Genomic DNA, 27,265 nt, shown 5'->3' with positions numbered 1-27,265 from the left:
CGGGGTAATACTCCCCTCCCCCTAACATTGCTTCCGATAGAGACACTGGTGATGCTCCATTTCCAAAGCTACATATGTTTGATTTTAAATACTTCAGTATCGTTTCGAAACTTTACACGAACATACTGCCTAGCTTCGAGACCATCTCAACAGTTAGCGTATAAATATATCCTTTCCGTCTATGTCTGTAATAACGAAAATATTTTGTTCGCGCATTGCCAACAGAAACTATTTTGATAAAACGAAGCAACGTGATAAGAAAAAAAACGTAAGATAAAACAAGGTTCGGCGGGGAATCGAACCCAGACCTCCTACTCAGAAAGCAGACACTTTACCGCGGAGCTAACTAACAACGTTGAATTTTGTTTGTTTTATTCTCCTCAATATACCACATAAGAGTCCAAATGAAGGCAATTCAAAAATGTGGGAATTTTGCATTCAAGATGGAGACTTCTCGAATGATTTGTTTCTTCACTTAAACTGAACTACGTCCTTAATAACATAGCGAAACCTGGCTTACCTACCAAGAGCACAACTTACAATTTTCATGGTTACAAATTTTTGAGCCGCCATTTTGAATCGAAGATGGCGACTTTTCCAACATGTCGGATTTTTCCCCTCACACGCGCTGTAAACTACACACTTGAACGCAATTTCGTGATTCCACCATATCTACAAGTTGTGTAGAATTAGACGCCCCCTTATAACATTCCTAGCACTTTCTTACACCGAACATGACTATTTCTTTCAAGTTTAAGGGCGGATTCGCAAACTACGCATCAGAATAAACATCACCTCGAAATTTCAACGTCCTACATAGAGCCATTACAAATTTCACATTTTTTCGATTTGCGCCGCGAAACGAAAACGAATTTTAATGCTCTTTTTTCTATCATAAACTATGTTCCTAGCTTCACTGCCTGACAACATATGACGTTTCTATGGTGTGTGGAACTACTCTAAAAACCAGCATTTCGAAACGACTAAAAATTTCGACACTTCATTTACATGGAAAAGGTCGCCTTTTTCGTGATATCGGAATTTTCCCATTACTCACATCCCATGACGAACAAGTATGCAAAATTTGGTGTTTGTATGTTTTGTGGAAGTATGCAAACAATTAAGTGTGTTTCCGATTATAGAGGTATATAATTCCACGGACGCGGGCCCGCTACGTACCAGTACTATGTGAACAGTAAGTAGGAAGTCCAAAATCTAAGGAATTGAGTAGTGTAGAAGAAGGACGTGAGCCTACTGTGCAAAAGACCTGGGTTCGAATCCCAACGAGTTTTTCTCTCACTTTTTCTTTCTTTGAAAGTTTATTTTTATAGCATAGGTGATTGAAAATAAGCTTGCCTTTATTATATACGGCATTTCATTCCAACCGGACTCGCAACTAAAACTAATAAATCGAAAGGGGCACTTTTCCACGTATCTTATATATTAAAATTATGTACGCTGCCGACGAGACAATTATCAAAAGGTGCCCATTTGTGTGTGTGTGTGTGTGTGCGTGTATGAGCGTGTGTGCGCAGTAGCGTACGCAGGAATTTATTTCGGGAGGAGCCAAACTCAATATCAGTGTATTTTATATTGAAATTCCTAAACTTGTCCCAAAAATTAGGCTAAATTTACTCAAAAGTTGAAATTTCGGGGGTGGTCCGGACCCCCAGGACCCACCCCCTGCGTACGTCCCAGTGTGTGTGTGTATTTCCTTAAAATTAATATTTTATAATTTTCCATTTGTGGTATTCACTTCAAATTTGGTATACGCATATATCTTAGCGAGGAACATAAAAGGGGAGAGATATATTTTGCAATTGTTTCCGGTTTCAAGCAGACACTGTTGTCGCGAGACAAAATGTATTGTTGTCTTGTATGGACACTATATCGTGAAAATGATGCCCAATGTTTCTTTCAGACTCTTTTTGGGGGACACTGTCTCCTCAGAGCGCTCCTGGCGAGATGAAAATAATACGTTTATAATACAATAACAAATAGAATGTTATCAGAAGTGCCCCCGGGGTAATACTCCCCTCCCCCGAACATTGCTTCCGATAGAGACACTGGTGATGCTCCATTTCCAAAGCTACATATGTTTGATTTTAAATACTTCAGTATCGTTTCGAAACTTTACACGAACATACTGCCTAGCTTCGAGACCATCTCAACAGTTAGCGTATAAATATATCCTTTCCGTCTATGTCTGTAATAACGAAAATATTTTGTTCACGCAATGCCAACAGAAACTATTTTGATAAAACGAAGCAACGTGATAAGAAAAAAACGTAAGATAAAACAAGGTTCGGCGGGGAATCGAACCCAGACCTCCTACTCAGAAGGCAGACACTTTACCGCGGAGCTAACTAACAACGTTGAATTTTGTTTGTTTTATTCTCCTCAATATACCACATAAGAGTCCAAATGAAGACAATTCAAAAATGTGGGAATTTTGCATTCAAGATGGAGACTTCTCGAATGATTTGTTTCTTCACTTAAACTGAACTACGTCCTTAATAACATAGCGAAACCTGGCTTACCTACCAAGAGCACAACTTACAATTTTCATGGTTACAAATTTTTGAGCCGCCATTTTGAATCGAAGATGGCGACATTTCCAACATGTCGGATTTTTACCCTCACATGCGCTGTAATCTACACACTTGAACGCAATTTCGTGATTCCACCATATCTACAAGTTGTGTAGAATTAGACGCCCCCTTATAACATTCCTAGCACTTTCTTACACCGAACATGACTATTTCTTTCAAGTTTAAGGGCGGATTCGCAAACTACGCATCAGAATAAACATCACCTCGAAATTTCTACATCCTAGATACAGCCATTACAAATTTCACATTTTTTCGATTTGCGCTGCGAAACGAAAACGAATTTTAATGCTCTTTTTTCTATCATAAACTATGTTCCTAGCTTCACTGCCTGACAAAATATGACGTTTCTATGGTGTGTGGAACTACTCTAAAAACCAGCATTTCGAAACGACGAAAAATTTCGACACTTCATTTACATGGAAAATGTCGCCTTTTTCGTGATATCGGAATTTTCCCATTACTCACATCCCATGACGAACAAGTATGCAAAATTTGGTGTTTGTATGTTTTGTGGAAGTATGCAAACAATTAAGTGTGTTTCCGATTATAGAGGTATATAACTCGCTAAAGCTCGCTGGGGGCTCCGCCCCCAGGCCCCCGGTCAGGCCTTTGTCATGAGGTGTCATGTTCTAGAAGACTATTCCTTCAGGAATTCACTTTCCTGTACAGCAGACACCTGTTACCAACACATACTTCAATTCAACCGGTATTATTCCTTCCATGTAACTTTGAAAAGCAAACACACAATTTATTAGAAAGAACCCTATTACTACTTCTACTCTGGCAATCATGTGCATGGCTTATTATGTACACCTTTTTTCACACACCTATATATGTTAGAGACAATAACAGAATTTCTTTTCTCAAACATAAACAGCGGACACTGTCTTCCAATAGCCTACCTATTAAACCTTGCATTTTGCGAAAACACTCACTGTTTACAAATGTGATTTTTGCAACCTTTCAAATATTTATTCGTAGCATTTTTTAATATTATTTTTTGCAGTGTAATTTAGTACAATGTAATATAATAGTGTCCTTGTAGTTAATTGTACATATTACCAGCAGGAAAAGTAATTCATATCTGTGATATAAGGGTGGGAAAATATTTCAGTCTTCCAGCACATTTATTCTTGTATTTACAATGAAGACTACAATTTACTAGATAATTTACAAATATGAATATTGTTGGAGATTGTTTAAATTTTTTTCATAGCATTTGAGTGAACACTACTTTTTTACTATAATGTAGTACAGTGAATTATAATGGAAACCTTGGGCATAGTTGTACATATTACCTCAGCAAGATTTCTTGAAAAGTTTCATATATACTGCACAAATTCTTGCAGTCTCCCTGTATATTTATTCATGTATTTTCAATGAAGACTACCATTTGTAGGTGATTTACAAATATGATTATTGTTGGAGGCTTTTTAAACATTTGTTGGTATCATTTGAGAAAACACTATTTTGCACTGTAATATAGAAAAGTCCCTTATAAAAGAGCCCTTCGGCATAGTAGTACATATTACCTACAGCAAGACTTTTTGAAATATTTCATATTTACTGGACAATTTCTTGCAGTCTACCTGTATCTCTCGTCTTGTATTTTTATGAAGACTAAATTTGTTCGTAATTTACAAATATGAATTTTGTTAAGGCTTTTTAAACATTAGTTCATAACATTTGATTGAACACCAGTTTTTGCAGTACACTGTATTACAATGCTGTCCTTTGCTACAAAAGTAAATATTGGGCACCAGGACTTGTTGAAATGATTATTTATACTGGATAATTACATACAGTCTTCCTGTATCTTTACTCTTATAGTTTCAATGAAGACGTTTATTTACTAGGTAATTTAAAATATGAATATTATTGGAGGCTTTTAAAAAAATTGTTTATAGCAACTTAAACAACACCACTTTCTACAATGTAGTAAAACATTGTACTAGAATCGTGTCTTTCAAATTTCTTATTACAATCAAATAACAAGAGATCATTTCCTTAATCATCCTAAAAACACATATATAACACGATTACTATTTCGATTTTAGAAGAGTAATTCCACGGACGCGGGCCCGCTACGTACAAGTACTATGTGAGCAGTAAGTAGGAAATCCAAAATCTAAGGAATTGAGTAGTGTAGGGGAACGACGTGAGCCTACTGTGCAAAAGACCTGGGTTCGATCCCCAACAAGTTTATCTCTCACTTTCTCTTTCTTTGAAAGTTTATTTTTATAGCATAGGTGATTGAAAATAAGCTTGACTTTATTATATACGGCATTTCATTCCACCCGGACCCGCAAATAAAACTATAAAATCGAAAGGGGCACTTTTCCACGTATCTTATATATTAAAATTATGTACGCTGCCGACGAGACAATTTTCAAAGGTGCCCATTTGTGTGTGTGTGTGTGCGTGTATGAGCGTGTGTGCGCAGTTGCGTACGCAGGAATTTATTTCGGGAAGGGCCAAACTCAATATCAGTGTATTTAATATTGAAATTCCTAAACTTGTCCCTAAATTTAGGCTAAATTTACTCAAAAGTTGGAATTTCGGTGGTGGTCCGGACCCCCAGGACCCACCTCCTGCGTACGTCCCTGTGTGTGTGTGTATTTGCTTAAAATTAATATTTTATACTTTTCATTTGTGGTATTCACTTCAAATTTGGTATACGCATGTATCTTAACGAGGAACCTAAAAGGGGAGAGAGATATTTTGCAATCGTTTCCGGTTTGAAGCAGACACTGTTGTCGCGAGACAAAATGTATTGTTGTCTTGTATGGACACTATATCGTGAAAATGATGCCCAATGTTTCTTTCAGACTCTTTTTGGGGGACATTGCCTCCTCAGAGCGCCCCTGGCGAGATCAAAATAATACGTTTATAATACAATAGCAAATAGAATGTTATCAGCAGTGCCCCCGGGGTTATACTCCCCCCCCCCGAACATTGTTTCCGCTAGAGACACTGGTGATGCTCCATTTCCAAAGCTACATATGTTTGATTTTAAATACTTCAGTATCGTCTCGAAACTTTACACAAACATACTGCCTAGTTTCGAGACCATCTCAACAGTTAGCGTTTAAATATATCCTTTCCGTCTGTCTGTAATAACGAAAATATTTTGTTCACGTAATGCCAACAGAAACTATTTGGTAAAATGAAGCAACGTGATAAGAAAAAAATGCAAGATATAACGCTCTGCGAGGATTCGAACCCAGACCTGCTACTCAGAAAGCAGACACTTTACCGCGGAGCTAACTTACTACGTTGAACTCTGTTTCATTTATTCTCCTCAATATAGCACATAAGAATCCAAATGAAGGCAATACAAAAATATAGCAATTTTGCATTCAAGATGGCGACTTCTCCAACGATTTGTTTCTTCACTTAAACAGAACTATGTACTTAATAACATAGCGAAACCTGGCTTACCTACCAAGAGCACAACTTACAATTTTCATGGTTAGAAATTTTTGAGCCGCCATTTTGAATCGAAGACGACGACTTTTCCAACATGTCGGAATTTTCCCCTCACACGCGCTGTAATCTACACACTTGATCGCAATTTCGTGATTCCACCATATCTACAAGTTGTGTAGAATTAGACGCCCGCTTATAACATTCCTAGCACTTTCTTACACCGAACATGACTATTTTTTTCAAGTTTAAGGGCGGATTCGCAAACTACGCATCAGAATAAACATCACCTCGAAATTTCAACGTCCTACATACAGCCATTACAAATTTCACATTTTTTCGATTTGCGCCGCGAAACGAAAACGAATTTTAATGCTCTTTTTTCTATCATAAACTATGTTCCTAGCTTCACTGCCTGACAAAATATGACGTTCCTATGGTGTGTGGAACTACTCTAAAAACCAGCATTTCGAAACGACGAAAAATTTCGACACTTCATTTACATGGAAAATGTCGCCTTTTTCGTGATATCGGAATTTTCCCATTACTCACATCCCATGACGAACAAGTATGCAAAATTTGGTGTTTGTATGTTTTGTGGAAGTATGCAAACAATTAAGTGTGTTTCCGATTATAGAGGTATATAATTCCACTTACGCGGGCCCGCTACGTACCAGTACTATGTGAGCAGTAAGTAGGAAATCCAAAATCTAAGGAATTGAGTAGTGTAGGGGAACGACGTGAGCCTACTGTGCAAAAGACCTGGGTTCGTTCCCCAACAAGTTTATCTCTCACTTTTTCTTTCTTTGAAATTTTATTTTTATAGCATAGGTGATTGAAAATAAGCTTGACTTTATTATATACGGCATTTCATTCCAACCGGACCCGCAACTAAAACTATTAAATCGAAAGGGGCACTTTTCCACGTATCTTATATATTAAAATTATGTACGCTGCCGACGAGACAATTTTCAAAGGTGCCCATTTGTGTGTGTGTGTGTGCGTGTATGAGCGTGTGTGCGCAGTTGCGTACGCAGGAATTTATTTCGGGAAGGGCCAAACTCAATATCAGTGTATTTAATATTGAAATTCCTAAACTTGTCCCTAAATTTAGGCTAAATTTACTCAAAAGTTGGAATTTCGGTGGTGGTCCGGACCCCCAGGACCCACCTCTTGCGTACGTCCCTGTGTGTGTGTGTATTTGCTTAAAATTAATATTTTATACTTTTCATTTGTGGTATTCACTTCAAATTTGGTATACGCATGTATCTTAACGAGGAACCTAAAAGGGGAGAGAGATATTTTGCAATCGTTTCCGGTTTGAAGCAGACACTGTTGTCGCGAGACAAAATGTATTGTTGTCTTGTATGGACACTATATCGTGAAAATGATGCCCAATGTTTCTTTCAGACTCTTTTTGGGGGACATTGCCTCCTCAGAGCGCCCCTGGCGAGATCAAAATAATACGTTTATAATACAATAGCAAATAGAATGTTATCAGCAGTGCCCCCGGGGTTATACTCCCCCCCCCCCGAACATTGTTTCCGCTAGAGACACTGGTGATGCTCCATTTCCAAAGCTACATATGTTTGATTTTAAATACTTCAGTATCGTCTCGAAACTTTACACAAACATACTGCCTAGTTTCGAGACCATCTCAACAGTTAGCGTTTAAATATATCCTTTCCGTCTGTCTGTAATAACGAAAATATTTTGTTCACGTAATGCCAACAGAAACTATTTGGTAAAAAGAAGCAACGTGATAAGAAAAAAGTGCAAGATAAAACGGTCTGCGAGGATTCGAACCCAGACCTGCTACTCAGAAAGCAGACACTTTACCGCGGAGCTAACTTACTACGTTGAACTCTGTTTCATTTATTCTACTCAATATAGCACATAAGAATCCAAATGAAGGCAATTCAAAAATATAGCAATTTTGCATTCAAGATGGCGACTTCTCCAACGATTTGTTTCTTCACTTAAACTGAACTATGTCCTTAATAACATAGCGAAACCTGGCTTACCTACCAAGAGCACAACTTACAATTTTCATGGTTACAAATTTTTGAGCCGCCATTTTGAATCGAAGACGACGACTTTTCCAACATGTCGGAATTTTCTCCTCACACGCGCTGTAATCTACACAATTGAACGCAATTTCGTGATTCCACCATATCTACAAGTTGTGTAGAATTAGACGCCCCCTTATAACATTCCTAGCACTTTCTTACACCGAACATGACTATTTTTTTCATGTTTAAGGGCGGATTCGCAAACTAAGCATCAGAATAAACATCACCTCGAAATTTCAACGTCCTACATACAGCCATTACAAATTTCACATTTTTTCGATTTGCGCCGCGAAACGAAAACGAATTTTAATGCTCTTTTTTCTATCATAAACTATGTTCCTAGCTTCACTGCCTGACAAAATATGACGTTCCTATGGTGTGTGGAACTACTCTAAAAACCAGCATTTCGAAACGACTAAAAATTTCGACACTTCATTTACATGGAAAATGTCGCCTTTTTCGTGATATCGGAATTTTCCCATTACTCACATCCCATGACGAACAAGTATGCAAAATTTGGTGTTTGTATGTTTTGTGGAAGTATGCAAACAATTAAGTGTGTTTCCGATTATAGAGGTATATAATTCAACGTTCTGCCCTTCTTCCTCCTGATGCCTGTATGGGTTTATATAGTAGTTCAAAGTTTCAGGAGAGCAGTGCGTACGCCACTGCAAAAGAGAGAAAATGGTTCCTGATTCTCTTATCACAAGCCCATGCCATTTTATTTTTAGTCTAATTGTTTTTCCCCCCTTCAGTTTGTTATTTCTTAGCACAAAATTGCATATAACATTTTTTGTTTAATTATTTGGCAACATTTGTGCACTGCAGTCTGCATTGTTTACAAGGGCTGCAAAGCTTCGTGAAAATCAGATATTAGATGTTCATAATTACGATTTGATTTCAAACTGTATATAATTCCATTTGATAAGTGAAAGTAAATATGAACATTTAAAATTGATCGGTAGATCTAAGAGAGCAAATGTGCTCTTATAAATTTAGTGGAACAAATAACATTTGACCAGAAGAGACACATGTATCACCCCTGTGTCATGTTCTGTAAATATTTATAACTGATTGTAAATTACGGTCCAGCAACGTAGAAGCCATTAGATATTGGTAGCAGTAAGCATTATTACAGAGAACTTCTGAACACTCAAGCTGTATTTCAACTGTATTTCAACCGGTTTATATTAGAGCTCTCAAATTAAAGTTATAACGCTCTCGATGATACGAGGATGGGCAATAACCGAAGGTCATGTGTTGAAGTAAGGGCAATATTTAACGAAGAAAATTCCCGCTCCACACAATCCCATTTCGAGATCTACTGTAAAGTGCATCGCAAGACGCGTAGAAAAAACGGTAACTATAAAGGATTTTAACATTCCTGGTCGACCGAAATCGGCGACAAACAGCTTGATGCAGTCATTCGTTGAAAATACTCAGCATTCATAAAGCTGCAGAACAATATGACATTAGTCACATGTCTGCGAGAAAAATGTTGAAGAAAAAGCAAATTCACCCATATAAAATTCATCTGATACACCAGCTGAATGAATCTGTCTTTGATCACCATGTAGAATTTTGTGAAGATGTGATGAAACAAATCAATGATGATCCTACGTTTCTTACCAACATTGTGTTCTTTGATGAAGGCACGTTCCATCTAACCGGCTACACTAAAACATATAATAGCAGGTTTTAATTTGACCGCAATCTCATTGGTCCTTTCAAACACACTCTACATCCTGAAAAGCTGAATATCTGGGCGGCAGTGCTAAATATACGATAATTGTGCTATTTTTTTGTTAATAACAATTTGACTTCTGAACTGTATGAGGAGATGCTTCGAAATCAAATAGTTCCAGAAATGAGAGATACTGCAGAAGACAATTTTGCCCACAGATGGTTTCAACAAGATGTACAAGACCGCACAACGGTGTAAATATGCGACAATTTCTTAACACGGAATTTCCTAAATAACGGATTGGCAAAAGAGGTGAGATGGGTGGCCCGCTCGTTCTCTGTTCCCCTGATTTATCGCCACAACACTACTTTTTCTGGGTTAATCTAAAACTCCGAGTATTTTTTCTATATCAAACAATACCAACCACTTTGGATAATCTTCGCAGGGTTGTTGATGAAGTGGCATTTATTGAACTGGACGACACCAGGAATGAAGTAGTTCTGTTTTACCATCGAATTGCTCACTGAAAGACCAAGAAAGGTGTACAGTTTGAGCAAATGTTCTGAAACATCAGTTACACTTTGTTCATCTGCCAATTTTAGACAACCAAGTCGAGAGAAGCAAGGGGACTCATGATAATCAAGTTCTTCGAAGAAAGAGAAAAACGGGAAGACACTACGTGGCTGGTAAAACTGATGTATAGTTACGCATTCCGTGACCAGGGTAACAGTAAATTTAGAAAGCAGGAGACGAAAACATGGCAACTTTTTCTAATCTCTACTTTCATGTGAAACGCATTTTTCAACGACGTTTCGGTTATGCTAAATCCAAGTGTATCAGTCACCCCTTCCTAATAATTTAACTGAACATTGAGAACGTACTTAAGAAGGAGATGGATTTCCTGACTCTGGAATGTAAAACTGAGTGTCCCAAGAAAGAACTAGACTATCAAACTGATATATATTGAATTACAAACTGCACTCATCTTGAGCAACTTTAACAAGGAACATAACACGCGTGAGTTTATAAACAAAAAGAATTGGGAGCTATCTCTAATTTAACATAAGCTGTATGTCATTGTGTCTAAACATACGTGAGTTACTAACCTTTGAAATCGTGAAGATCATTTACAATAGCCGTGTATATCAATTAAGTTCCTTTGCGCTTTATCCAGGTTTTGTAAATTTGTTCAGCTGTGAAATCTCCTTTGTCATTTGTGCTTTCACGTACTAGTGTGAAAAAACTGATTTTACTTAATCTCCATATCACGTGACATTTAACATACATAATGGTCTACTTGACCTTTACAATTCTAGGGAAGATGTTTCTTATTGTAAAACACAAAAACTTTCCTTTCCATATCGTAATTGTCTACCATGGTCGCATTGAAATGTAAATGAAGGCTATTTGGTTTTATGCTAAGCCTTTTAAAAATATTGGTCCATATTTTGTGTTTTTAATTCCATATGTATTCCTCGAGATATTTAGTTTATTATCAACCCCAGGTAGTGTATGATGATATTCCTTTTTTTGTGATTGCAGCGTCATCTAGGTAGGTAACGAAAAGTAATTCAAGTAAAATTTGCGTATTTTCGATCTCAATTCGAATCTGCAACAAAAATAGTGAGTATCCATTTAAAACTTTCAAGTTGGCTCTGGGGCCCTACAATGGGACCCATGAGGGCATTTGTTGTTTACAGAATTTTATAGGCTTCTGACATGTGTGCGTTCTTACGTAACTAGATTTGTCCCATATTTTACTTCAGAAGTATTTCAGGTCGCCAAGTTAGGGGACGTACGTACGACGATATATATATATATATATATATTGCGATTACAGCGCCATCTAATAAATAACGAAAAAGTGCTTCAAGTAAAACTTCCTTACTTTTGATCGTAAAATCATAATCAGCAATAAAAAAGGGGGTTTCTATTTAAAATTTTCAAGTTGTTCCCTGGGATTCTATGATGAGTCCCTTGGGGATACTTCTTGTTTACAGAATTTTATAGGCCCCTGATCTGTGTACATTCTCACGTAACTAGATTTGTTACATTTTTTGTCATTTCGTAAATATTTGAGGTCGCAAAAGTAGGGGACGTACGTACGATGATATTTATTTTTTTGCGATTACAGCGCCATCTATTAGAATAACAAAAAGTGCTTTAAATAAAAGTTGCTTACCAATGATCATACAATCAGAATCTGCAATAAAAATATGGGGTTTCCATTTGAAATTTTAAAGTTAACCCCTGGGGACCTATGATGTGTCCCCTGGGGACCCTTGTTTACAGAACTTCTTTTGCCCCTGGCATGGGTACATTTCTGCTTAACTAAATTTCTTAATTTTTTGTCATTTCGGAAATATTTGCGGTCGCAAAGTTAGATGATACACCCGTATAATGGACCATTTATCTTCATACAGTCTTGTAACTTTTTAAATCAATAAGTAAAATAAGCTGAACTTTCGAACCATTCAAATATTTAAAATTATTTATTGTTTTCCATACTCTACAATAGCCTACTACTGTAGGCTACTGTGTGTGTGTGAGTGTGTGTGTGTGTGGGGGGGGGTGTTTGTGTGTGTGTGTGAAAAATAAAAATATATGTGCTGTCTTTGTGACTTCATCAGTCTTGACCCAGCCAATCGATCTCAATCAAATTTCCAACGGAGATGATGTTCTGACTTGGGGTGATTTTTGTCAAATCACTTTGACGGTAGAGCTTAGGGTAGGAGGTGGGGATGGAAAATGTACAAAGATAAATAAAATTTAATAACTCTTGAACCACCGAACCGAACTCGATCTCATTTTCAACATAGATTAAGATCGGATCTGAGGTGGTTTCTGTTATATCACTTTGACTGTGCAATTTAGGGGCTGGGAATGAAAGATATTTAAAAATGATCGAAAATGACCGATATTAAAATGGAGTCTATAGATTTAAGGGTCGCTGAGATAAACAGTGGCACTTCCCATGATATTTAAATCCAAGTTCAGCCCGTATCTTGGCGGAGGGAAGAGAAGATATATAAAAACGATCGAAAATGACAAATATTATTGTTGAATCCGTAGTTTTCCAGTTCGCTGAGTTTGAATACTGACACTTCCGATACCGTTTACGACCAAATTCAGCCTCGTAACTTGGGGAGAGGGAGATACATAATAATGATCAAAAATGACCAAATATTAGTGTTGAATCCATAGTTTTCGGCGTCGCTAAGGTGAACAGTGTTACTTCCGGTCCCATTTAAATGCAAATTCAGCACCGCAACTTGGAGGAGGAACAAGATATATAAAATTATCAAAAAATACCATGTCGAACTCGAGGTAATTGAGATGAACGATGACACTTCCGATGCCGTATCTCGCAACATGGGGGAGAAGGAGATATATAAGTTTATTGGAAATGACCGATACTAGTGCCGAATCTTTAGATTTTAGTGTATCTGAGACGAACAGTGACACTTCTATGCCGTTTAAATTCAAATTCAGTCCCGCAACTTGGAGAGGAGAAGGAGAGGGAAATATAAAAATAATCGAAAATGACCGATATCAGAGAGCGCTTTATTAATAATAAAAAGTGACGGACTAACGAAATATATTATTATTATTATTATTATTAATTTTAACCCAACGAAGTGGGTAATTGATGTTAGTTATCAATATTCACAAGTCAAACTTCAAATAACTTGGAGTTTTATGCCGTTATTTTGCATTTCCAATACAGGTCAAAAGTATTTATATAGATTGAAATTATACAAAAGACATAGCCAGTTGAATCGTTTTCAGTTTTCACTCACATCATTATCAAATATTAAGAGATTTGATTATATTAATTTTCTATCTCCCTTTTTTAGTCAATATTGCTACATATATAATCATCTTCATAATAGATATTCTGCCATTATTGGCAGGTTACTTGCTGCAACTGAGAAGCTTCGACGTTCGGTTGCCCTCAGCTAGTCTCTTCGTCTTGAAGTAGCAATTTTCTGTTTTAATACCTTCCTTCAACTAGTCTCCTTCGCTCCCTCCCTCTCTTTCTTTCCACAATACTCTCCAGTACGTCCCCCATAATACAGTTCCTCCTCAGTCAATATCCTAACTAGTTCCTCTTGTTCCTCTTAACAATGTCTAAAATTCTTTTTTTTTTCCTACTGCTAATTTTTTCACATCTCATTCCTTGTCCGTTCAACACAGCTAATTCTCTGTTTTTTTCTCCATGCCCATGTATCGAAAGCCTGCAATTTTTCATCAGTTTTGCGTAATGTCAACGTTTCTGCATCATAGAGTACATACTGTAATCTGTAAAGCAAAATCCCAATATTTAATTGGAAGTTTGTTTAATACAACAATTAGCTAATCGTGATTGAAAAGAAGAATCTGACGTCTTTAGAGTGTAAAAATAATTTTGCGAACCGTTGGGGTGTTGGATCTGTTAAAAAATATAAACAGATTACGAAACGTTGTGATTTAGGCATATCTTACAAGTAGCGATGCGTGGGCACCCATTAAAAAAAGAAAGGTCATCACCCATGTTGTACACTATCATGATACCTACACAAAGTTAAACTATATTACATTTAGAAACATTCATTATATTTCCGTTACTATTGGCGCATTGTATAGTTTATTATCCCTTATATCCATAGTAAAATTTACCTATGAAAAGCTTGAGATTTCTTAAATGCAAGACTTGCAAGACTCTTGCATGCAAGACCAAGACCAAGACCAAGACTGGGTGTGCAAGACCAAGACCAGAGGTTCCAGTGCAAGACCAAGACCAAGACTGGATCTGCAAGACCAAGACCAAGACCAAGACCACCCCGGTCTTGGTCTTGGTCTTGCATTTGTTCATCACTACTGACAACGGTCGATAAAGTATGATAGGCGAAACGAAAGATAGTAATATCAAGAAAAAGAAACAGAAAAGTAGAAAGGACGAAAGAAGAACAAAAGGACACAGTTCTTACATGGAATGAAATTTGACAAATACAGTATTATTTCTGAACAAAGAGCATAAGAAAATGGAAAGTCAATAACATTCTTAGAAATGGTAAGGATTATTGTTGTTCGTGGAATGTGAAAAACTAACAAATTTATTTCGGGGGAGCTTGAGCCCGATAGCCCCTTAAATACGCCACTGAAGATAATTCTGCTCCGCTGATCCTCCACAGCATTATTTTCAACTTCATAAATATTTTGAACATTGCTTATATATATATATATATATATATATATATATATAATATGGGAATGGTCTTACCCCCCCCCCCAATGTTAAAGACAGATTTGCGCCGATGTATAAGAGTGAATTTAAGCAACATTAAGATGTTTGTTTGTGTTCAAAAGATTTGGCAATGCAAAAAAAAAAAAAAAAAGATAACATTCTGTGCTTTTTTAGAAAGTGCCTCATAACATCTAGGTTTGGAATAGATTTGGAATAACATTTGTATGGCTACATTTGGAATAGCCACAGAAACCAAGTCGCAGTTATCTTATTTTTGAACAGTAGCGAACTTAATTTTGGTATAAATAAGACTTCAAAAACTAAACCTACAAACAGCGAAATATTAATTTGGAATGTATACAATATTTCAGCCACAAACTTCCTCAATTTTTCCATACTTGGAACCCTACAATATTTCCCTCATTTCTTTTGTAGTAGAAATAATCGGCAGAATTATACAGGACTTCGATGTCGCACTGTGTCAGATCTTGATGTGAAGAATGTAGCACACATAAGGCCAGAATGTGCAAAATTATACGTCTTATTGAAAGTAATTTTAATATCAATAAAGTGTTACTCTCTAAAGAAAAAGGTAACAACATCCAGACAGCATTACTATTTCAGAATATACGAAGTTATTCATAGAATAAACAACATCCAGACAGCATTACTATTTCAGAATATACGAAGTTATTCATAGAATAAACAACATCCAGACAGCATTACTATTTCAGAATATACGAAGTTATTCATAGAATAAACAACATCCAGACAGCATTACTATTTCAGAATATACGAAGTTATTCATAGAATAAACAACATCCAGACAGCATTACTATTTCAGAATATACGAAGTTATTCATAGAATAAACAACATCCAGACAGCATTACTATTTCAGAATATACGAAGTTATTCATAGAATAAACAACATCCAGACAGCATTACTATTTCAGAATATACGAAGTTATTCATAGAATAAACAACATCCAGACAGCATTACTATTTCAGAATATACGAAGTTATTCATAGAATAAACAACATCCAGACAGCATTACTATTTCAGAATATACGAAGTTATTCATAGAATAAACAACATCCAGACAGCATTACTATTTCAGAATATACGAAGTTATTCATAGAATAAACAACATCCAGACAGCATTACTATTTCAGAATATACGAAGTTATTCATAGAATAAACAACATCCAGACAGCATTACTATTTCAGAATATACGAAGTTATTCATAGAATAAACAACATCCAGACAGCATTACTATTTCAGAATATACGAAGTTATTCATAGAATAAACAACATCCAGACAGCATTACTATTTCAGAATATACGAAGTTATTCATAGAATAAACAACATCCAGACAGCATTACTATTTCAGAATATACGAAGTTATTCATAGAATAAACAACATCCAGACAGCATTACTATTTCAGAATATACGAAGTTATTCATAGAATAAACAACATCCAGACAGCATTACTATTTCAGAATATACGAAGTTATTCATAGAATAAACAACATCCAGACAGCATTACTATTTCAGAATATACGAAGTTATTCATAGAATAAACAACATCCAGACAGCATTACTATTTCAGAATATACGAAGTTATTCATAGAATAAACAACATCCAGACAGCATTACTATTTCAGAATATATGAAGTTATTCATAGAATAAACAACATCCAGACAGCATTACTATTTCAGAATATACGAAGTTATTCATAGAATAAACATAAATTCAAACAAGAGTCACGGATGTTCTACTAACTACACACTTTTTCTTGGTTAAAATTGAAACTTTAGCCTAATAAAGACGTAAATAAGACCGTATATAAACTAGTGTTTAGAAAGGTTATTTATTCATTCTGTTGTTGACGCCGTTCCCTCGTTCAAGCAGTGCGTCCGCTCTATACCGTTCACACAGCGTAGCGAAACTCAGATGGACCACGACGATACTTTCCATTGAAGCAAATCGTATGAGGACACTTGCGAAACGCGCAATGCCTTATTTTACATATACAATATCTGCACACAATTTCATTCGCGTCTGTCCACTCCTTCCTGTACGTTTACAGTAATATTTACTTTTTTTGGAGGGGGCCTTGGCCTCCACGCAGTTTCCCAACAAAAACGAAAAGACGCGTGTTCGCTTATTTTTTGCTTATTTTCCCTCATTTCAGGTCTACAATATCTGTGCACAATTTCGTTCACTTCAATCCATTCCCTCTTGCCTTTCGGGCTTCAAATTTAAAAAAAAAATGGGTGGGGCCTTTCGCCCACTAAAACCGTTTTTTCCGCAGATAATAAAAGGACGTTTTCGTTTACTTCATGTGTTGTATACATTTACAAAGTTTTATCAAAATCGGAGTGCTACACTTGGGAAGTGTTACATGTTGTACAACAGGTTGAGCACCAATGAGGAAAAGAATTGAATTCGCAGAATTTACATCAGGGACAGTCATAAAGTGTTACCACTCAGGTGTAAAATCATTGAGCAATGCTAACGGAATAAAATAATTGAGGAGCTGTTTTGTCTTGTTCTTCAGTAAGCACTAAGAGGATCATCATCATTAACTGTGCCTTCTTCCAATGTGGCGATAAAATATAACTAAGTACATCAAAAAAGGCTGGAGCTCTTAAAAAGGAAGAACTCGTATACCAATACTCCTAATAATTTGCAACATATTTCTCCCAGTGTGACACCAAGCAACAGATGACCTCCTATTGAAGAAAACTTGAGATCATGAGGACGATATAACTGGAATCGTCTTATGCATTTTGGTCGAAACAAAAGTCATGTTTGTTGAAATTTCCATTCAACTCCTTGAATACATGAAAACCATATTGTAAGGATCAGTTAAGGGTAAGATTTATGGAAAATGAGCCTGCAAGAGTCCATTATTACTTACTTTCTTGGTTCTAGTATACTATAATATAAAGAAAGGGCTTCTCCTCATTTCTTGATTCTGATCATGTACAAACATGATTTGAGAACATTTACTTATGAATCGGTATATGTAGTCATACCCGTCGCTACGAGAATTCAATTTTCACACCTCGCGTAGTATATAATCTCTGGTGATAGTGGTTCCGGATTCGTTTCCCAGTGTAAACACTGTCGGAAAAGAGTAAACACCTTTTCATGCTAGTCATCTTGAGTGAGGTTTTCCTCATTCATACCAGGGAAATAAAGAATGATACCTAACATAATGATTCCAGCTTTTCATTAATTCCTCATTCATACCAGGAAAATGAATAATGATACCTAACATAATGATCCCAGCTTTTCATTAATTCCTCATTTATACCAGGAAAATGAAAAATGATACCTAACATTATGATCCCAGCTTTTCATTAATTCCTCATTCATACCAGGAAAATGAAGAATACCTAACATAATGATCCCAGCTTTTCATTAATTCCTCATTCATACCAGGAAAATGAAGAATGATACCTAACGTAATGATCCCAGCTCTTCATTAATTCCCCATTCCTTTCTTCCTTCCCAATTCGTATATAATGTGATCGCCAAGGGACTAACGTAAAGAACTAACATGGTATTAGATGCAGAGAGATCAGAAATCTGACTCCTAATAACATCGTAATCCAGTTTGTCAACCGTAATAAAAGAAAATATTCTAATGTTAGTGGCTTGTGCTAAGAACAATTTGACTGTACTTAGAAATTGAATATTCCACTCTCAGTAGTTAAATTTACTCAAGAATGGATAACGTAAAATATAAATCTAAATAATGAAGACAGCAAAAAGAATGAAACTAATTTTTTTAAAAAAATAAAAACATCAACAACAACATGGCAATATATGATCTTAATTGTACTGACTAAAGAATAATATGGTATTAACATGGGCTCACAAGGAACGGACATGAACGTGTCATCTGGACATTCGAACGAAACATAGTCCATTCGATAAACATAACAAAGATATATTCATGCACAAAACATTAGGTGCCATGAGCAAACGAGTCTGTTCCTGGGACCATTGACTCTGTTTAAAGAAAATTGTAGACTCGCAATATAATAGCTATTGCATCAACGCTGTTCATAGTAAACTTATGGTTTATAATTCACTCTCTTCAGCATGAAACAAGCCATCCAGCTGCGCTATGTATTGAGGCCCATAACTTACTTGAACAGTTAAGATTGGGAGAATGTCGGGTAAATTCCTTCCAAAAATCAATTCCATCAACTTTGTACCCTTCTGGAGTGGTCCCGGGTAAAAGTACGCAATCCAAATGAATCTCCAAAATTACAATAGTTAATAACAAGTGACTGTACAAATTTTGTATTAATAGACAGAATAGGTGTGAGAGGAAATTGTTCATTGGTATACGAGCTTTTCCCTCATACTAGTACGTCTATCAGTACAAAGCTTGGTAAAGTTATTTCTTATCAACTAATGTAATTTCAGAAATACATTTGGTTTGTGTGATTTTACCCAGAGTCAATCTAGAGGGGTCCAAGGTTGATAGAAGGGATTTCAGGAACGGATATTCCCTACATTCTCCCAATTTATCCTATTCATCTAAGTTATGGCCCAAATAATTAACACAGCTGGATAGCTTGTTTCATGCTGAAGAAAATGAACTATAAACCATGATTTTTCAATGAACAGCGTTGATTCAAGAACTATTCCACTGCGAGTCTACGATTTTCTTTAGACTACGGGGACTACGGACTACGGACTTACTCCGTTGTTTACGGCACCTATTTTTTGTGTATGAACATATTTTTGTTATGTTTATCTAATAGACTAGGTTTGATGTCCGGATGTCCGGATGGCAGGTGCATGTCCGTTCCTTGATAGTAAAGCCCACATACATTTGAATGGAGTAGTACGGCGGCAAACAATTTACGCAAGAACACTCAAGAACATATGAACCCCAAAGCAACAATCGTGTGTAGGAAAGTCATTATCCTCATTATCGTCAGAAAGTTGAAATATAAACAAAGAAGTGGACTTGAACAGAGCCTCATGATCGACCTTCGAGAAGGTAATTTGTCTTATAAAATTTACCAAATACTGAAAATGGAAACATGATAGTCATATGTTCATGCAAACAATGGTCAGAGAGAAATTCTAATACTATAAACGCGAAATTTTGTTTGTTAACACACTGTATGTGTGATTATCATATCTTCAACTTCTTCTCTTCGCCATGACATTCTATGGTCAAATGACTTCTAATATATTTCTTTGTGTTATCACATGATTTGCGGTTATACTTATGGTGAGACTTCCCACAGCGCACTATATGATCATTGGATAGCTTCCTTACTGAGGCGCGAAGCTAGTTTTGAGGAAAGCTGGATTAAGAGCCCGGTAAACTCGACATCACTGCAATTAGTCAGAGTCAGTTGCGTTATGATCTTAGCCTAGGTGTTATCTTATCCTGCTGGTGCAATACAAAGTTGGGTCATTTGATATTTATTGTATTTTTGTGTACTCTATGCGTTTGTGTTAGACTTAGCTTTCAAAAATAATGCAAATAATTATATTTGAATTATTTCTCTTGTGGATTCAACATGGAGTATCCAGCGATTCATCCGTGCATGTAGAGATATGCAAGTAGATATAGTTACACTGCATAACTCCAAGCAAACTACTTTGCATCATTTATTATTTATTAAATAAATTATTATGTAAGGCGTACATCATTTAACCATACGCCTCTCAAAGAAATTACTTAATGATGAAATCATATCTATTTATGCATTCATTTCAGTGCCTAATTGAGTAGTCGAGTCATTTTATATATGAGCCAGTTAAGGCCCAATTTGTGTAACTCGATTTTTGGTTAGGAATGTTTTTGTTTGTTCTTGTTTTCTCATTACGTGAACTAAACACTCCAGTGTTTCGTGTGTTTTCGGGGTGTTACCAACAGATATACTGTGTGTTCAGAATAATAGCAGTACATACTATTTCTGTTGGTAACTCCCTGAAAAAACACGAAACACTGCAATGTTTAGGTCACGTAATGGAAAACAAGAAGAAACAAAATCGAAAATGGAGTTACACCAATTAGGCCTTAACCAACTCAATACCAACATAGCTGTTGATTGCTTTCTAATCAAGGCAGGCTAGTAATTAAATTGGTGTAATTCCTACGTGAAAATAGCAGAACGAAAATTAGTCCGAAACTAGAAATAGGCATAATATTTCAATAGACTAGTTATCGAGAATATAAGTGTGCTAACCTAAACTGGAACTGCTTGCATGATAGATTTAGTATTGGCTAAATATTGCCTAAAATATTCACTCTTCATATAGTTCTTTGTTTCTTCGTTCTGATCCTTTTGCTTATGAAAGTGAACTTTGCAAACTACTGCTTTTCAAATGTAGTAATTTATTTAACAAAACTTGTTTTCATTTACAAATTAAGGCTGCGGACTACTAAATATTTTTGAAAACCTAATAATTTTTCTTTTGCCCGTTTCTCGTAAGTGGAAAGATGTAATAAAATGTAACTTACCACAATAATAGATAATGTTATTCTACACCTGAAAATACAAATCGGAAGAATTTTCAGTGTTGCCATCCATAGAAATTACAGTGTGACCAGAATTTGAATTACTCAAAAATCTAGGTAAAGGCAGCGACTAGAAAAATGAATTCAACGGTAATTGATGACTTATCATGCTGTCTATCCTTCTTGTTTACTACTTTTTAAATAATGTTTCTATTTATTTTGTAATGATTTATTTATTTTGTAAGAATTTATGTAAGGTTTATAAAATAAATAGAAATATTATTTAAAAAGTAGTAAACAAGAAGGATAGACAGCATGATAAGTCATATTTTTGAGTAATTCAAATTCTGGTCACACTGTTATTTCTATGGATGGCAACACTGAAAATTCTTTCGATCCGTATTTTCAGGTGTAGAATAGCATTATCTATTATTGTGGTAAGTTACATTTTATTACCTCTTTCCACTTACGAAAAACGGGCAAAAGAAAAATTATTAGTCTTTCAAAAATATTTAGTAGTCTGCCCCCTTAACTAAATATATTTAGACATCTTATTTTGTACATTTCTAATTCTCAACTTCTTTCTTCTTCGTTTCGTGACGCTATTTTTTTCAACTCACACACACACATACACACACACACACACACACACACACATATATATATATATATATATATATATATATATATATATATAGGGAGAGAGGGACAATGGATGACCGTTTCAAGCTGATAGATTATTCTAAAAGCTACAATTGGATTAGATTACTTTACCAACACTTAGTGTTTAATTTCATTCACACGTGTTAGGTTTGCATTATTAGAAAATCAAATATTTTGAAAGAAAATACTATTCTATTTAATATCTGTATTGTTTTCTTATATTGCTCTGTAACTCTAGAATAGAAAAACTGCTGACGTTACGAGTGAATAGAGGTCTTATATTTCATTTTTTCCACACGTTAATGTTTATAAGTTGTGGCTAAATGGTATTTGCTCTCATTTCTTATGTGGTAAATTCTGTATTGAATCCCTAACAGGGTTCATACAGTATGTTTCTATATTATTATGAACAGAATTTTTAATGTAGCATCGTAACTGAAAACACGTGTAAGAGTCGAATGTTTCAATGCATCATCAAGGCTTACATTTTCATAAACCTCCTTCTACTTGCAATCATAATTAGAAAGTGTTCTAGTTATACTTTTATAAACAATTCACAGTACTTTTGTTTACCTGAAAAATACCGAGGAATAAAAGAAGTACAAGACTTTTCATATTCCTTTCTTCCTAATCAGAAACAACAAATTGTAATGCAACAACAAGTAAATATGTTGTTCTTAAACCATAGGGTTAATGTTCTTTGCCTTTTGACTTGTTTAAAAAGCGTGTAATATTTATTACATTTTTCTAATATCTACCTTCTAAGAACATTATTTATTTGTATATCATAAAAACAGCAACTTATAAATTTTCATAAAGAGAGCATTATATTTATTTAAGTTTTAAACTTCAAATTCTTTATTGTTTATAACACATGAAGCTATTTAAAAAATGAATCAATATCATTGATATTTCTGAATCACTCATCAATATCATGATGTGTCATATTGTTATTTGTTATCATTTTTGTATGCTAGTTCACAAGGGCAAATGAATTAAATCTGTTCACTCCACATGAAATGTTGTTACATTTAAAGTAATAAAAAAACAATATTTATTTTAAGTGCTAATCTCTATATATAAGAATATATATACGTCGTTGAAATGCATTACAGAAAATTTATTACAATATTTTGATTAATATTATCTTTCTTATTGTTATTATGTGATACGTTTTATATTCACTTCACAACTAGAAGCTTTACACACCATTTCATAAGCAAAATCAAGTAACATTTAAAATTGTAACATCATATGCAATCAATCCTGTTACATATATATATAGTATAAAACAGCTAATCTCACTTCTCAGCGAAGAAAACATTATCTTCTTAATAATTTTTTTTACGTTTAGGTTAATAATTCATTACGCTTCTTTCAACTTTTTATCGTGTAATTTTTGATATTAGTTTTCTAGATGTTTATTATATTCTACGAACATACAGAACGTCCATTAACCCTTTCACAGAGGAAGGCGACTTTTGTCGACAGAAACAAAATTTCCTTAACATGCGAATGTCGACTATAGTCGACGTGTTAAAATTTGTTTGTCCGTATCTTGGCTTTGTCGAGAGTAGTCGCCAAAGTTGTACCGTTCATTTTTTTGTGTGTGTGTTCTATTGTTTTCGATAAACAATAGAAATCACACAGAAAACCTTTGGCGACTACAATCGACAAAATCAAGATACAGACAAATTTTAACACGTCGACTATAATCGACATTTGCAGGTTAGGGAAATTTTTTTCCGTCGCCTTCCACAGTGAAAGGCTTAAGTTTTGTTCGACTGATTTTAACAGTTTTCACAGCCTGTGAAGTGGCATGTCATCGTCAACAGGGTGTTAAGCTAGACACCAGTCTTATTCGCTATGGTTCCTGACCGCTATTTACTGCAATAACCCACGTTATGCCACAGGTATATAAACTTCATTCCATTCTTCCATCCAGGTTCTCCATACGCCAGTGGTGATATGTATCGATTCTCTTTAACAGTCAAAATTTGCAGTAATTCATTGGGGTGGGATAAGGGAGTTGGACAGAAAACTCGTGGAGAAGAACACGTAGTCCTAAGGATGTTCCAAAAACGGATTAACCAGTTTCGGTTTGGTTTGTAGTCTAAACCGGATCAATCGGTTAGTTAGGTTTAGGAACGGCTCGATTAGGTTTGGGGAAGGTTCGGTTCGATTTGGAAATGGTTCGGTTCGGTTTCCATAATGGATCCGTTTTTTAAGAACCGTTGGCTGTTTTGTTCGGTTTCAGTTCAATATTCGAAATTGCTGGAAATGCAGTTTGCCTTAGGAACCGTCCACCTTGATATTAAGGCTGTAATGTTATATTTTCGATACAACTTCTTCAAAAGTAAAATTATTGGATATTTTACCAACATAAACATTTGATGTAAATACATAGGTTTACAGTGAATATTATTTATTTATTTATTGTATACTGAACAAAACAGATTGACAGTGTTCAGCAGTATACATAAATGATAACATTACATATTATTTGTTCTATATGCTAAACTAAGTAGTCAAAGTATTTTTTATATGTACATCAAATATATCTATTGTGGGTCATTTTATTTGAACACTATTATATATTGTGCACGTTCTTCTAATAGGCGATATACTTAATGCATTACTACGCTGTGGTGGTTTATGAAATGTTTGTAGCCGTGAGCGCATTTTCTTTTCCGGAACATGAAGGGACATTTCGGAAAATAATACTGGCCAATCTATCTCATTATGTACATGTTTATGCAGAAAATACACAAGAAAATTACCGTAAGACTTGTCTTTGAGAAACTCAATTTTTTTTCAATGTTATTCTTTTCCCTATAATGTACCGAAAATCTTAAGCTACAATGTCCATCACTATTTATTGTATTTTATACGTAATATGAACTGCTTTATTTCATGATATAGATTTGCACAGGTCTAATATTTGTTTTCTAAATACAGAGTCTTCCAAAAGTCATGCAAAAAAGTAAAAGCTGTAACTTTGAAAGTACTACTTACAATTTTGTATTTTGTTTGTAATGTTTAGTGGAAATGTTGGCAACAAGGAGCGGACGTAAACGTTGACGTCATAACCGCAAATCACTTGACAAAAATGGCGTCTACTCAAGAGAAAGCACAATGTGTGGCGTGATTTTGTGAGTTAAAATCTAGTATTTTGGTGAGAACAAAATTCCGACAAAATTATCAGAAACAACCACCTGCCTCACACACACATGATAATATACTGAGGAGTTGGGAACTAATTTACTTTAACCTATTAAATCATATTCTAGGGAGAAGATACACACAATGGAAATATTACGGTTACACTATTTCAGTGAGTACTAAAACTGCTTAAAATTTAACAACAATTTATATTACCACTTTGAGTAATAGAATATCTACTTACAAATGTTGGTATTTATAGATATTCTAGGATTTGAGGTTAGCCACTCTGATTGTAAAACAACCTCCGCCGTCTACCGTTTGGGAATTTCACAGGCTCAATAAATTAGTCCAGCTCTTTGAGCAATAGTTTAACTGCCTATGAAACTTCATCTTCCTAGAACTTATGGATAGTGTTCCCTAGATAAAGGACAGTGGAAAAAATACTTAATTTTTAAATATAAATATGTATTAGCCCTTAGCCCTAACGAATTCCATGAAAATGAACTTAATATTTCATCACCTACAATATAATTCTGTAAATTATTATTGTTTGAATCAATATCAACTCGTGCAATTAGGAGTTTGTATACCATCTAAGACCAAAGCTGCCGCCCATGCTGCACGAATGTATTATTCATCTCACCACACTCAAGTAAAAACATTTTTAAAAATTGATTTTCGAAATGATTTTAATGAAATCAACCGCGATTCCATGGCTCTCTCCGTCAAAAATAATTTTCCAACCTTCTATCCATACGTTTACCAATGTTGCTCTCAACACAGTAACCTTTTCATAGGAAAAAATGTCATCTTGTCGCAAGAGAGCAACCAACTAGGCCCATCTCTGCTTTGACTCTCCAATCAATTGTAAATGACATTAACACAGAACTGAATGTTTCGTATTTGGACGATGGAACCATAGCAGGAAATACGGATGTAGTATTGCACACATTAAACAATATTCGAGCTAATGCGTCAACCATAGTCTTATTTCTTAATTACTCCAAATGCGAAGTGAGTTTTCTGGGCGACACTAATGATTAAATTGAGTAACTCTATTAAAAGGTTAATGAATCAGCACCAGCAATTCAGCTTCTAACATAATCTAATGCTGAATTGTTAGGCGCTGCCGCCTCGGCCGGTTCACAGAGCAAAATATTACAAGAAAAGATCTCTAAATTAGATTTATTCTTTTCCAGGTTAGCCAAAATTTCAGCCTATTCTGCATATTATATACTACGAAAATTATTTTCATTACCAAGGCTATTGTATTTCCTGTGATGTTCTCCTTGTTGGCGAGAGAATAACTTACTAAAGAAGTTCGATAAAAAAAATTAAAAGCCGGATTAGAATCCATTCTCAACTGTTCCTTAAATGACAAATCATGGCTACATGCTTCCTTTACCAATTGGAAATGGAGGTCTTGGGATTCGTCGCGCCATAGATATTGCGATTCCGTCTTTCTTTGCTTCAGCCTATAGTTCTCGACAATTAATTGGATCTCTACTCCAGCTGGAAGTCGACATAAATAAAGATGTGCAGCACTGCATGGTCAAATGGACTAATTTAGTAGGGTTAGACCAGCACTCGAAAAAAGAAATATCCAATCAGCCTGGGTTGAACCTATAATTAAATTAAATCTTTAAGTTTAACGTCCCACGTTTATGTCGGTTAGGCTAAAAGAAACGGCGATAATGAGAGATGAGTGAAATGGTGGAAGGAAGAAAGTGGGAGGAAACGGGAGAACCCCGAGAAAACCCACGATCACGGTGTTTGTCTACCATAAAGTCCACACTTCGCGAGCTGGGATCGAACCAGGGACCCCAAGCACCGGAGATGAACGCTCTAACCTATAATTAAGTATCATATAGCTTCACTATTAACTAGAGATCCAAGGGCTCGGAA

General features: G+C 35.4%; 1 long non-coding RNA gene across 1 annotated transcript in view; it reads right to left on the bottom strand.

Annotated features, from left to right (window-relative positions):
- The window catches only part of LOC145683477 (uncharacterized), a 51,153-nt gene extending 28,312 nt beyond the window's left edge, over positions 1 to 22,841 (bottom strand). Inside the window, exon 1 of the long non-coding RNA XR_014131117.1 lies at positions 22,769 to 22,841. This is a non-coding gene — a long non-coding RNA (uncharacterized LOC145683477). The remainder of the gene's footprint in view (positions 1 to 22,768) is intronic.
- Positions 22,842 to 27,265: the final 4,424 nt, after the last annotated feature.

Source organism: Thermobia domestica, chromosome 4 (assembly GCF_964235325.1).
Source record: "Thermobia domestica chromosome 4, izTheDome1.hap1.1, whole genome shotgun sequence".
NCBI lineage: Eukaryota > Metazoa > Arthropoda > Insecta > Zygentoma > Lepismatidae > Thermobia > Thermobia domestica.
The sequence above is the reverse complement of the archived record's forward strand: the minus strand, read 5'-3'. Positions and strand labels throughout refer to the sequence as shown.